We start from the raw sequence: 15515 nt of genomic DNA, 5'->3' as shown, positions 1-15515 counted from the left end.
TTAGACATATCTGTTTACACACACACACAGAAATAAATTCATTTCAACATTTTTGACAGAAAGAATAAATTAGGAATAACTAGACTCATTTTAGAAGACTGGTTAATTTCAAAATAATGACACTAACATTTATTTATAGTCACTACAAGAAATGAAGCAGTACTACACATTAAGATGACATAGTTCTGGGCCTCCCTGGTGGCGCAAGGGGTTAAGCACCACACTATGAAGCAATTCACAGCCTCTACAGCACAAGTTCGATCCCTGGCTGGCCAGAAGAGCAACCCACATGGTGCAGCAGATCTCTCCTGTCTCGCCCACTGCTCCCCTCAGCAGTGTATTTCAGTTAGTCTGCCTGCTCTGTTCTCCACTTTGTCTCTGATGGATCCTCTCACTCCCCCAACATCTCTGGCCTGTACCCCAGCTGTTGTATGCATAAATAATCTTTAAAAAAAAAAGATGAAATAGTTCGCAGACATATTTATGTTTAAAAAAATCATGCGATAAAATTGTACAATCTCTCTAAAATATCTCTGAATATACGTAAGAGTGTATATTCCAGGAACTGAGAGAAGAGGTTATCCCTGAGTAGAAATGAGGGGCTCAGCAGACAGGATATTTGAGTTTTGTTTATTCATCTATTAGCTAAAGACTTTAATTTTAGAAAGTGGCTACCATTTACCATCTCTTTCCAATCTTGGGCATTTCCCCTCTTGCCTTTTCAAACTTATCTTGGCTCTTAGTCCTTTACACATCTTTAGTTTCAGACATTTACCAAAATCCATGAAAAACAGTTGAGAGTTTTGATTAATTTGAGAATATTATTACAGTATGAAGCCATTCCAAATATTAACTTGGTATATCTGTTCATTTGTTTATATCTTCCTCTATGACCCTAACAAAGTTTTATCATTTTTTTCCTCCATTAAGCTTTTAAATATCTTTTGGGTTTTTCCTAGATACTGCATGTTTTTAGGGGTTTTTTTGGCAGAAGGGATTTTATTTTGTATCTCTGGTTGATGACTGCTGATATATATTTAGAAATTTTGTTCAACTCTCTTATTTTTTCAAGCTATTTTTAAATACGTTTATTGAACTTGTCTTTTCTTATTGAACTGACTAGGACTTCTAGTACAATGTACACTCTAGGTACCAATGGTAGGTGTATCCTTGTTTCACATTCTGCAACAGATTATTATAATAGTTAAACTTTCAACATGAATCTTGCTAAAAGTTAATGGTAGGTATTTTTAATCAATTAAATTGATAAGTATAAATATAAATATGATGTCTATTACCAGATATTGGGAGCTATCTTTTATTAAGGAAATTTCTTTCCAGTCCCAGCTTGCTATTTTGTTTTTTTAATCAAGAATGACATATTTTATTATTTATTACTTGATATATTTTAACTCACTAAATTTCACCATACATAAGAGTGAAGGCACAATACAAGAAGAGTTGTACTTTCTTTAGTGATAATATGTGGGCTGAAGTTCCTTAGTTCAAAAGAACTGAAATCAGTTAAAGCTATTTGTTCTTGACATTTGACCTTCAGGGACTACAAAAGATGTGGACAAGGAAGGAAGAGCAGGGGAGACTCAGGAAGAGGATGCTCAGAAAAAAATGTAGATGAAGGAATAAGTATCACTGGAACATGCGAATCAGCAACGTAAAAAGTGCTTTGTCCCTATTACAGCTTACAGCCTGGGAATGTAAAAGCTCCGAGTTGAGGTCTTTTGTTTTCTGATGAAAGTTTAGGCAAATTAGAATAAAAAATAAGTGATTTAGTACTTATTAAGAGGTGTTTTGTTAAAAGGCTAAGAACACAATTCATTCATTTTAGAAGTTGTTAACAGGTGAACCTTTCTCATATAGGTACTATTTACTTTCCTTTAAGGCCTTAGATCTCTCAATTTACTTGCAGGCCTATTAGTAGGCACAGCCAGAAAAAGCAGGTGCCATACAAATTGGAACCTAGCATAAAATTGTTGCTCAACAAGTGCTTATTGAGTATGTAAATGATACTATAGAATTTCAATGTGATCTTTTCAAATCTTTTATTTTCAATTAATTCTAAAGTGGCAGAAGAGTTGCAACAGTATAGTGCCTATATACCTTTTACCTAACTTCTCCCAATGCTGGCATCTCACATAATAGAACAATTACCAAAATTTCTTAATTTTTGAAAATACTTTTTAAAACAATAGATAAAACTGGCATATAACATCATATGTTAGTTTCAGGTGTATAAGCAAATGATAATATATTTGCACATATTGTGACATGGCAACCATAGTAAGTCTACGGGGACACACTTGTTAATTTCTGAACTAACATTGCACAGTCTCACACATGGTACTTTATACTACCAATGTTCGTTTTTTTCTGGTTTTTTTTTCCCCTATTGATATCTCTCAATATGTGATTTTGTGAGCCTAAAATGTTCATTTTCTATCACGATCTCACAATACATGATTTTATGAGCTTAAAAAATTCAAATATTAAACTGATATCATGAAAAATATTTTATTAATGAAGATAAGTAATGACTAACAATGCCCAACAGAAATTATTATAAATAGTCTATTAATGCAACGGCAACAATGGAATGGGTATGAAATTTCATTATAGCTGCCATTATAGCTGTCACACAATTTTTGTATGACACAAAAATTCAAACAAAAAATCCCCCATAAATCAGAGTATCTAAAATAGTTACAAATACACAAAAACCTAAGTGTTAAAAGGAAGCATTACCAGAGAAGGAAAAATATAACAATATTTGGCTGGTGATAATGGAATAGATGGCAATCTGGATAAAAATAAATTCAGATCTACATCTTAAATTTTGAATTACTTAAATATGTAAATGTAAAATAAAAATAATCCTTATTTTATGTATTTATAATACATTTTTAAAAAGTATTATCAGCTATTTCGGGGGCCACTATTAATTAAAACAATGGAAGAAATGACAAAGGAAAAGACAGATTTGAACACTTAAAATTAATACTGCAAAGTACGTAAGAAAATTTAAAAAATGAAACAATGAATTCAAAATATATGAAGTATGACCAAAGGATAAACACCTACCTATCAACACAATTGATGTGCTAAAACTTTGTTTTTTTAAGATTTATTTATTAATGCATACAAGAACCGGGGTACAGGCCAGACATGCGGGAGGGTGAGAGGATTCACCAGAGACAGAGCAGGGATCAGAACAGACAGATACACTGAAATATACTGCTGAGGGGAGCAGCAGGCGAGACAGAAGAGGTCTGCCGTGCCATGTGGGTATCTCCCCAGCTGGCCAGGATCGAACCCGCGCTGCATAGTCTGAGGACAGCTCCATAGCACTGCACCCACCCCACCTGCGCCACCAGGGAGACCCCTAAAACTTTCTTTTTGTGGTGCACTATCCAATAAATCTAAAACTTGTATGAGCAATGTGTAACGGTGACAGAAGTCACCAATAATGTGGCAAGTGCCAACAAACAGACGTTCATGAAATAATACTTCAACTTGGGGAATTTCTCACTTTTCGTCCTTTTTTTAATCCTTTAAAAAATAATGATTCTCGGGCCTCCCCGGTGGCGCAGCGGTTGAGCGCTGGGTTGCGAAGCTGCCCGCAGCCTCTGCAGCGCCGGTTCGATCCCCGGCTGCTCCCCGGCCACCAGAGGAGGGTCCCACACGGCGCGCAGACCTCTCCTGCCACCCGCTGCTCCCCTCAGCAGTGTACTTCGGTCCTTCTGCCTGTTCTGCTCCCCGCTCTGGCTCTGGTGAATTCTCTCACCCTCCCGCGCTTCTGACTGTACCCAGTGCTTGTATGCATGTATGTATAAATCAATCAATCAATAAAAATAAATAAATAAATAAATTTAAAAAAAAAAATAATGATTCTCACCTATTTTTCTTAAAAAGTAAAATTGATTGAATTTGAAAAGTACTACAGTGGTCATCTAGCATCCTCTTTTAATTTCACTTAGCATAAATCTTAAAATAGTATAGTCCTAACATTTAAACGCTATATTCAATGTCTCTGAAATTTTCCCATAACTTTTTAATTTTCACTGTCTTCTATTAGAGTGACACTTTTAACTGTTGCTGAGTACTGACTCTAGTATATCAAACAACAGACTGCAAAACCCTAAGCTGTTTCATATCTCCTGAGCTAATCCTCAAGTTCTAACACAAAGAATACAGTTGCTAACATTAAACCATTGCTGATTTTACATTTTTACAAAAGAAAGAAACCTTATACATCATAGTTTCCAAAAAGTAATTACTATCTTTAACCTTTCTAATAATGATTCTGTTTCAAAAACTTGTGTCACTTGTTTGAAATGGATATAGTGGGAGATGGTTGCATGAATGAAAACAGTATAAATATGATCATTCCCTGTGGAAGAATGAACTGGTACAAACACCACCTATGTGCTTTCTTTTAATTAAAAATTATAAGGGTATCTATAATGTCATGTGTCCCTCATAAACAACTCACTTTATCATGAAAGTTAAAGGCCTTCATTTTGATGAAAACATAACAAACTTATTTAAGTACACACTATGGATCATCAGATAAAGTCAGTACTGCCCTCTAAATTCAGTATCTAATAGCATCCCAACTGGCACTGCTGAACTGGCTCAGAGGCTGAAAAAAGATTAAACCAAAAGTATCAGAAATCATAAAATTCAAGGAATTTAGTTATGTGCAGAATATAAAGAAAATGAACAAAGGGTCAGGAAAAAGACAAACCTTGCAAGCTAGACCATAGATCTGAGACATACAGCAGGAGAGTGAGGGCAAAACAGGGGAGGGAAGAGCAAAAGGGATGGTGGAGATGAATCACAGGTGCTATCATGGTGAGAGAACTACAAGGACTTCACCTGAGGGGAGAAATCAAATACTGTCCAAAAATTAACAGTGGTATAAGAAAATAATTACAAAAAAATTAGGTCAATATTCACCTAACCTCTGATGTTGAGGAACTTAACTGTGTATAAAAGCTATGGAAATAACAGATGATCTAAAATAGATGACTAGATAAAGAAATGTGGTATTTCTCCATGACATAAACATCACAAACATTTTAACCTAGCCTCGGGAGCAATTATTACTAATCTTCAGTATGCAAATTAAAATCAAACAATAAAATAGAAGAGCATTTGTCACAAATATGACAAAGATCTTATATTCTTAAAATGTAAAACTAGAACAATGAGAAAACTACCTCACATGTCATGTGAGCAAGACATTTAAAATTATTCTTAGTGTTGGTAAAGATGCATTAAGAGAGCCATTCTCAACACAATGTTGCTGAAAGTACCTTGTAGAAAGCACTCTAGGATTATATATCAACTTCTTACAGGTGATGCTATCATTTGATTCAATAATTCTACTTCTATGGAAAAAATCTGAGAGAAGATTATGGAGAAAAATGTTCCTCACACCATGAAATTTTAGAGAAAAAAGTCTCTAAATATCCATAATAGAGAAATTAATTTGGATATAAAGTAAGTTGTAGCCTCCCCGGTGGCGCAGTGGTTGAGCGCTGGGCTGCGAAACTGCCCGCAGCCTCTGCAGCGCCGGTTGGATCCCCAGCCTCTGGCGCGCAGACCTCTCCCGCCGCCCGCTGCTCCCTCCAGCAGTGTACTTCGGTCCTTCTGCCTGTTCTGCTCTCTGCTCTGGCTCTGGTGAATTCTCTCACCCTCCCGCGCTTCTGACTGTACCCAGTGCTTGTAAAAATAAATAAATCTTAAAAAAAAAAAATTAAAAAAAATAGTTATATATCTACCCAATTATATGAGTATACAAATCAGTTAATAAAATTAAACATTTTAAAAAAATGGCATAAGATGCTAACAGTATATTAAAGATTAAAAAAGCACATGAGAAAATTTATACATATATAATATATATACACATATATGATTTTATACACACCCAGAGTTCAGCTACCAGTAATAGTTGATTGGGTTGTTCAGATCAACCCTTCTATTGAGAGACACTAAATAAAATACTGAGAAACAATTCATTTAATTTAGAAGCATCTGAAAGAGGCAACTGGGAGTCTCAGAAACCAAGCAGTTTTAGACAACCTCATGGGGCCAAGGAGCCAAAAACTGTATAGTTCAGTCACCAGGAGAGGGAGCTGTGGGTGGTGATGCTGAGGAACTGTGTGGGCCGGCAAAGCTAGAAAAGAGTCTGGCCCATCAAGCACTAAATCCAGATCCAGTTCTGATTTGCTTAAGGTGATTTGAAATAAGTGATACTCCTACTAGAAGCAAACACAAATTCTAGAGGAAGGCAGTACTATCTTAGAGCCTCTGGGGGGAGTGGATATGTGGGTGTGCGTGCATGTACATCCTACCCTCTCTTCTTCAGCCTCCCTGATTCCCTTCTTACATGAGTACAAAATGAAAACAGGCATAGAGGGGGTTGTAAGAACATGCAATATAAAAGTGCCTATTTGTTCTGCAGGTCCTAGACACAGAACAATATTCATCACAGACCTGTGCACAGAGGTAATTTAGGAAAAAGTCAATAAAAAGAGGTAAAATTTATTTATTTACTATCCCCCTTTCATAATTCCTTTTTAATCATTAACTCCTAAGTATTATTTTCCCTCATTTGTTAAAATTAAAAATGACTAAATATAAATAAACTGAAGATTTGGGGAAATTAATTCACAACGACAAAAAACCCTCTCTGTTATTTCTTTTATTGAGAGTTAAGGCATTAAGAATATTTTTTGTTTCAAAAATTGCTCTGTTTTGATTACCCCAAATGATACACTATAAATTATTACCTTAGCTTTTGACAAATACACTATTTTATTGTTAACATTAGTTCCACTTTATAAAAAGAGAAGTATTTTTAGTTCAGTCTCAATTTTAATAATGATGAATGCATTTTACAGCTTGATTTTTTCCACATTATTAAATTAGGCCTATACCAAAATTTTAGTAACTTCAAAAACCATTACTCACCAGTTGGTAACACTAATGACACAATTCATGAAAATGCATATATGTGTAATGACGCAAAAATCACTATAGGTTTGAGAATGTAGTTATTTCATATCTGAAATTTAAATATTGGAAGGAGGGAGCACAAATAAGAGTACCATTATGGCATACTCTTTTATATAACAATAAATTACCTAAAAGTACCTCTCAGATCTTCACCAACTACTTGTCACAAGATTAGCCTCTGCCAACTGACATAAATTTTGCAACCAATATATAATCGCAAATTTTATTAAAACCTAGAAACAAATTTCTTCCAGGTTTTACTACTATTAGAAATAACTATTGTTCACCTTAGCAATTGATTCACTCAAGAACAATACTAAAATGTTGAGGATTCCCCTTTGTATTAGCTACCAGAAACTAAAACTAAGATTTGTCACCTATTCTTAGCAAGTTCTATAGAAAACTTTATGTTAGCTTTATTCCTGGCTCTACATTCTAAACTTAATTTCTCTTTTCCTTATCTTCTGAACCCTTCTAATATATATTGTCTTAATCTACTTACATCTTTTCCTAATTGTACTACAAATATTTTTAGAACAAGTTCTAATAAAATATACCATGAGACACACATATATGACGTATACATAGCACATAACACAAACTGAAAATAACCCGCCTTCTATCTTTCTCTCCTGGATAGTCTGATTTACATGTTGCACCAGAATAAATGAAAGTGTCCTTTCACTATTATCCCAGGAACAGATACTGCACTCTTGGATATTTATTTAAATGTACATCATCTATACCTGTACATAAAAGCACTTTATAGCTTCTGTCATACTAGCCTGCAAAATGGAAACATACCAAATGTCCCTCAACAAGTGAACAGATTTTTAAACTGCGGTATATCCATACTATGGTTACTACACTTACTGTTTATCCCTCCCAAGTTTTCACCACATTATTTGTATTATTGGGTATGTATACAACTGGACATGTAAGAGCCGTTATAAGAATTTAACAGATAATATATGGAGACAGCATGAAAGTACAGTGGAAAAAGCATGGTCTTTGAAACCACACCTTTCTCAATTCCAGCACCAGCTCTATACACTAGCTGTAGGACTCTGGACAAGTAACTTAACTTATCTGCATCCAGGATGCAAACCTATAAAATAAAGTGAATAAAGTCAAATCCATGTGGTTTGTTATGAAGATAAATAAGACAATGTAATATAAACCTAACAAAATATGTTTGTCCTGCTTCTCATTTTTCCTTCCTTCCAATTACGCTACCAAGTAATCTCATCAGATGTAATATTATGCACCATTACTAATAATATTTACGATGACCACTACCAACATGGAAAAAGGCTAAATAATGTTGAGACAAAAACAAACATGAAAATACCTGGAAAAAAATAAATCAAAATAATTCTTTTACTTGAATTTGGGTAGAGAAAATATGGATGATTTCCCTTCCATTTCTTAAGTATCTTAAGTAACATACGGTATGTTACTTGTAGAAATAAAAATTATTTTTTAAAAAGTAATGACCTATGACTAGGTACTTGTTCAAGGGTGGCTCAACATCTGCAAATCAATAATATGACATACCACATTAGTAGGAGAAAAGATAAAATTCACAATCCTTTCAATAGATGCAGAAAAAAACATTTGACAAAAACACTCAGCACACTGGGTATATAAGGAGGTGCCAAAATAATAAAGACCACCTATGGAACACATTTACCCACAGTCAACATTACACTCAATAGCAAAAGGCTGAAAGCTTTTCTTTTTAAATCAGAAACAAAGCAAGAATGCCTGCCTTCATTACTTCTATTCAACATAGTGCTGTAAGTTCTGGCAGGAACAATTGAAGAAAAAAGAAGTAGAAGGTATACGAATTGGAAAGAAAGAAGTGCAGATTATGTCATCTGATAAAGAAAAATATAAAGACTCCACAAAAAAAGTTGTTGTCACTAATAAATGAATTCAGCAAAGTAGTAGGATATAGTCAATGCACGTAATGAAAAATCTATACATAATGAAAAATCTCAAGACATCCTAAATAGCCACAACAATCTTAAAAAGGAAGAAAACACTAGCATTCTCACATTTCATGATTTTAAAACTTACTACAAAGCTACAGTAGCCAAAACAGTGAGATACTGGCATAAAGATAGACATCTAAGAGCAATGGAATAAAACAGGGTTCGGAAATACACTGTCCCAAATACAGTCAAATGATTTCTGAGAAGAATGTCAAGAACATTCAATGGAGAAAGAGTAGTCTTTTCAACAAATAGTGTTGAGAAAATTGGATATTCACATGCAAAAGAATGAAGTTGGATCCTTATCCTAACATACACAAAATTTAACTGTAAATAGATCAAGGATATAATAAAACACCTAAAACAATAAAACTCTTAGGAAAAAGTATAAGCTAAAGGCTCCATAACACTGGATTTGGCCATGAATTCTTGGCTATGACACCAAAGGCATAGACAACAAGAAAAAAAGTTTAGACAAGTTGAACTTCATGAAAATTTTTAAATTTTGTAACATCAAATGACACTTTCCAAAGACTAAAGCAGCAACCCCGAAACAGGAGAAAATATCTGCAAATCATATATCTACTAAGGGATTAATATTTAGAATAAAGAGAAAACACCTGAAATTCAATAGCAAAACAAAGTTTTAAAAAATGGTAAACTCACTTGAACAGGTTATTTCTCCAAAGAAGATATGTAAGAGGCCAATGCATACAAGAAAAGATTGTCAACATCATTGATCAGTAGGGAAATGCATATCAAAGCCACAATGAGATATCACCTTGTGCCCATTAGGATACTACTATCAAAATAACAAGTGTTGGTAAAAATGTAGAGAAACTGCAACTCTTGTTGCACAGCTGGTAGGAATGGAAATTGGTACAAGCACTGTGGAAAACAGTAAGGCATTTCCTTCAATAATTAAAAACAGAAGTACCACATGATCCAGCAATTCCACTTCCAGGGAATATAACCAAAAATAGGATATTTAAAGTACAGTCTCAATCAGATATTTGCACGCCCATGTCCACATAAGCATTATTCACAACAGCTTGGAAATAACCCAAGTGTCTATCCATTGATGAGTAGATAAAGCAAAATGTGATGTATCCATACAACGGAAGGTTATTTAGCCTTAAAAAAGGAAAAAATTCTGTGATAATCTACAATATAAATGAACCTTCAGGACATTATGCTAAGAGAAATAAGTCTGTCACCAAAACACTAAGACTGTATGATTCTACTTCTTTGAGGTCCTTAAAATAGTCCAACTTATAAAAAAATAAATTTGAAACCTAAACAGCTTCTGTTGATTTTTTTTTTAAAGATTTATTTATTTATGCATACAAGAGCTGGGGTACAGGCCAGTGATGCAGGGGGTGAGAGGATTCACCAGAGACAGAGTCAGGAATAGAACAGGCAAACTGACTGAAATACATGCTGAGGGGAGCAACGGGCGAGACAAGAGAGGTCTGCTGCACCATGTGGAGTTGCTCCCTGGTGGCTAGGAATCGACCTCATGCTGCAGAGGCTGCGGATTGCCTCACAGTGCAAGGTTATGCCCTTGTACCACCAGGGAGGCCCTTCTGTTTATTCTTAATCAATAAATTTACTCAAAATTTTAGAATACATTCTAAAGAATACACTCATTCTTCCTATTTCTAACATGTAACCTGGACAAATAACTCATACCACCTCATATTCTTCACTAGTAAACAGTGCTAATTTGAATGTCAGAGAGTTGTCATCAGGTGAATTGAGGCAAAATGGAAGTACCATTTAAATGACAGTGTCTTAACTCAAAGTTTGCAAGAATACAAATATAAATTCATTCATTATTTTAAAAAAAGGCAAAACATTTAAAAGTTAAGTAAGAGTTTGGACCATATGACATCAGATAGATCTATATTCTATTTCACTTATGCTACCAACAGTATGTGTGATTCTAGGAAATTTAGTCACCTGCCCAAGCTTCTCTACCGTCATCAGCAAAATGAGCATAATGACAATAGACGTAACAGAGTTGAGAAAATGAGATAAATCACATAAAGCATGATGTTTGTCACAAAATAATGAGCCAATGTTTTCAATTACTATAATTCTCCTTGATACTTCTGTATGTTTTCTTCACAGAACTGCAGAGAAATGTCAAACATAAGACAGCTAAACAATCCAAGACAAGATGAGTGCCTTCAGAATTTTGGAAAAAACTCACTATGGAACTATGAAGTATGGTTATTCATAATCAGTTACTTTTTCTGTAAGGTTGTTATTATATAAAATAACTGGTACCTGTGGTAAAATATACCTGGCAATCTGCAACCATAAGAAGGTATGTAAGAAAGAAATAAGAATACAGTCAGTAATTCTGTGAAGAATTTTTAGGATCATGTATACAACATAATACTAATTGGTAATTTTTAAACTAACTTATTTTCAAAAAGTAACTTAGCCAAAGCCCACTTTCTTCTCCTGTAAGAAATCTAAATCTAGTAAGGGACTAGTCTAACAGAGTAAAATTATAACTTGAGTAAAGTGTTCCCAGAAATCATGAATTTCATAAAATGAAATTTTAATAAAAAAAGAAATATGTACCTAGTTACAACTTCAAAGGCAACCTACACATGAAGAGGACTTACAGTTTGGGCTTATGTCTATCTGTAGCGACAGGAAGAACTCCCGGAGTACTCAGACATTTCAATGCCAAACATGTCACAAGAGGTCAGAGGCCACATTTTCTAACTGGGGTTTGACCCTAAAGTAAGCAATACATGTAATTAATTGATGCCCTCATCTGACACATTAACTTGGATGGGACTAACCTACCAATCCAACATTAGTTTAATCATGCTAGTCACAAATGTGATCACCTCTGGACACACAAAATCAGTCATACAAGATATAACAGAAACATAAAGGGTCAATTGCTTTTTCCAGCAGTCACCAAAAAATGATTTGATCTTTCCCAATAACACTAACTAGCCACAATATGCTGGTAGAGTATACTTGCTTCAAAAGCCTATTAAAAAAAAAAAAAGATAATATAAATTATCTTATAACTATTACTTAGAATACTTATGAAACTAATGCCATGCTCTAATTATCAAATTGGAAAAGGAAGTAATACATGTAACTCATTCTTATTGGATATTAAAACATATGTACATTTAAAATAAAAATGTTACATGAGTTATGAATCCTACCAGGATACGTAGAAAGTAGAAGCTTAGTCATGTGTTACAGACATTTCATCCCTTGCTCCTTGATTTGAAAACTATAAAACACAGGCTAAAATCATCATCTTAAGCATAAACATGTCATAAATGTTTTATATAAATGATAATTGTAAGTACAGGTTAGCATTCATATTTTGAAACCAAAAAATAAGTTAATGTAGCCTATGCTTAGCATTTCACCTAAACTGACTATTTTTATGATAAAATAACTCATTTGTTTCAAGTTAATGATTAGACATCATAAAACACCCATTAGTTTCTAAAAAAAAAAGTTTTACTGAGAGACCAAAATTTATTTGTACTTATTTAGCTCTCAAATAAGGACATTTATAGAATTTTATATTATCAATAAATCAAATGTAAAAAACATGAGCTTTAAAATCAGAAGGACAGCTTAACTTCATTAAGTAAAAAAAAAACATAATCTCATATATTGTTTTTTTCTTAAAGATTTATTTATTTATACAAGCACTGGGTACAGTCAGAAGCGTGGGAGGGTGAGAGAATTCACCAGAGCCAGAGCAAGGAGCAGAATAGACAGAAGGTCCGAAGTACACTGCTGAGGGGAACAGCAGGCAGCAGGAGAGGTCTGCGTGCCATGTGGGCCCCTCGTCCGGCAGCCGGGGATAGAACCAGTGCTGCAGAGGCTGCGGACAGCTTCGCAACCCAGCGCTCAACCGCTGCGCCACCAGGGAGGCCCTCATATATTATTTTTATTTCAGATTCTTTTTGTAAAAATACTTTCCATCCCCAAATAATAGAACTTAGATCTTCTTAAATACTAGAAATATTCTATAAATTTCAAAAGTGATTCTCTAATTTATAATGCCATTTCTAGCACTTCCTTGAACAAAACAACAGTTTTTTTTTTTTTTTAAGGAAAATTAAAAAGAAAGTGGCAAACATAATTCAGAACTCTCCCCTAGAAAGTTTAGTAACAACTAATAGGAGACTAATGCTATGACCCTTGAGGTTAGACACCAGATTAGGTAGAAGAAACACCTGCAATGTAGGAAAAAAAAAAAAAACTGTTTTTTTTTTTTTTTAAGATTTATTTATTTATTTATTTATACAAGAACCGGGATACAGGCTAGATGCATGGGAAGGTGAGAGGATTCACCAGAGACAGAGAGGGGAACAGAACAGGTAGACTGACGAAATACACGCCTGAGGGGAGCAGCAGGCGCAACGGGAGAGGTCTGCTGCACCTTGTGGGACCCTCGCCGGCCAGCCGGGATCAAACCTGCGCTGCAGAGGCTGAGGACAGCTTCAAAGTGAGGTGCTCAACCGCCTGCACCACCAGAGGATGCCCGAAAAAAACTATTTTATTACAGAGATAAGACATGGGTAACACAGATTTTAAACTCCCCTAAATCTGCTAAACAGAGTTAGTAGAAGAGCTTCCAAAAATGCCCTAGACAACATAAACCATAAAAGAGATGAGGAATCCTCATGAATCTCAAAATTCGAGCAAATATATACAAAACTCCAAGAGCTACAATCCCAACTACTACTGACAACCTGTGTAGGGGAAAGCTGTGTAGGAGAAAGCTGAGAGGATCTGAGCACAGAAGATAAAACAAAGAGACTGGAAAGCACAGTGGGCCAATCTGAGATGAGCAGCTGAAACTAGAAGGGCTTTACATACTCTCATTTCCAGGTAATTCATGGTGAAGTTTGAAGGTGCAAGAGCGCGAAAGCTCCAAATAAGGATCTAGACTTCATAGGCTTAACTGACATCTATAGAACACTAAACCCAAAATATCTGAGTACATATTTTTCTCAAGTGCACATGGATCATTCTCCAGGATCGATCACATACTGGGACATAAAAATGACAAAAGGAGTTTTAGAGCTGTAAAACTAAACAAACAAACAAACAACACTATTCTAAATCATCTCCTTTCCAAAATGCAGGAAAACTGATTTTAGATCAAAATGATGACCAACAGGAAAAACCTGAGGTTGAAGGAGAATATAACATCCCTACAATGAAAGTACACTCAATAATTACACCTACAAGATAGATAAAGACAATAAAACATGAGAAAAGACATTAGGAAAATGATATAAGACATAGGAAAGACATAAATTAGAAAAACTCAAAAATGAATTAAACATAAGTAAATGAAAAAATCCACTTCAGAAGTGAACTCTAAACTAGAAGGTAAGTAAGAGTGAATACACTGAAGAAAATGTCATAACTTGAAGAAGATACAAGATGGAAATATTAAAAATAATAAATAGCAGCTTTATTCATAATTGCAAACAACCACAATGTCCGTCAGCATATGAATGGATAAGCAAATTGTATTTCATGACAATTTTCAGCACTAAAAAGAAAGGGATTAATAACCCATGAAGAGAATAGAGGATTCTTAAATATATATTAAGCAAAATAAATTAACCTGAAAAAGCTATATACGGTATTATTCCAACCATATGACATTCTGGAAAAAGCAGAACTCTGAAGAAAATAAAAACATCAGTGGTTGCCACCAATTGGGGGAGGGAGGTATTACTATGAAGAGCACAGGAGATTGGGGAACAGTGAAAATACTCTGAATGGAACCATTATGCCATTATTATGTCCAAACACATAGAATGTACAACAACAAGAGTGAAACCTATGGTAACTATGGACTTTGGTGATTATACTCTGCCAGTGTTGGTTCACTGATTGTAGCAAATGCACCTTCTGGTGGGAGATGTTGATAGTGGGGAAGACCATGCATATATAGGGGGGAGGGTAAGGGATGTATGGGAAATCACTGTACTTTCCTCTAAATTTTGCTACAAACCTAAAAAATGCTCTTTTTAAAATAAACCAAAAAAAAAATAGTTATAAAAAGAAAAGGAAAAAATTAAACTGACATAAAATGAAAAGAATTTAGTAGAAAATTATAACTATAGAAGATAGGAAAAGATGATATACTATAGTTTAAAGCCCCAATTAATAAAAACTAAACAAGAGTATATATATGATTATAGATGTAATTTTTAAAGTAAACTTTTTTTCCCCCAAGATTTGAGACTACATATTAATGGGATACTGTATACCCATGAAAAATAACCTACAATGACCAACACTGACAAATAAAATTATTAGACTTGGAAGAAAAAGGAAAAGAAAAATCCTTGGAAATCCAGGCAAAGAGACTGCCATAACAGAAAGAAAATCATATTTTTTTGACAGCAATGCTTTAAGTCAGAACATATAGCTCTATATAAGAATTCCCTC

General features: G+C 34.4%; 1 protein-coding gene across 11 annotated transcripts in view; it reads right to left on the bottom strand.

The window, feature by feature from the left end:
* Nucleotides 1–15515, bottom strand: part of ZMYND11 (zinc finger MYND-type containing 11) — a 113117-nt gene that overhangs the window by 47482 nt on the left and 50120 nt on the right. For 2 of the 11 annotated variants that reach the window (XM_037510527.2, XM_037510526.2), the window contains one exon: nt 11678–11793. The exons of 8 other annotated variants lie outside the window; for them this stretch is intronic. The gene's annotated coding sequence lies outside the window, so the exon portion shown is untranslated. Of the gene's footprint in view, nt 1–11677; nt 11794–12241; nt 12313–15515 lie in introns of all 11 variants that reach the window. One more of the 11 variants, XM_037510525.2, reaches the window with a different exon arrangement.

The sequence above is a fragment of the Talpa occidentalis genome, unplaced genomic scaffold (assembly GCF_014898055.3).
Source record: "Talpa occidentalis isolate TD23 unplaced genomic scaffold, MPIMG_talOcc4v2.1 talOcc4.14, whole genome shotgun sequence".
NCBI lineage: Eukaryota > Metazoa > Chordata > Mammalia > Eulipotyphla > Talpidae > Talpa > Talpa occidentalis.
This window is presented reverse-complemented; position numbering and strand designations above follow the sequence as displayed.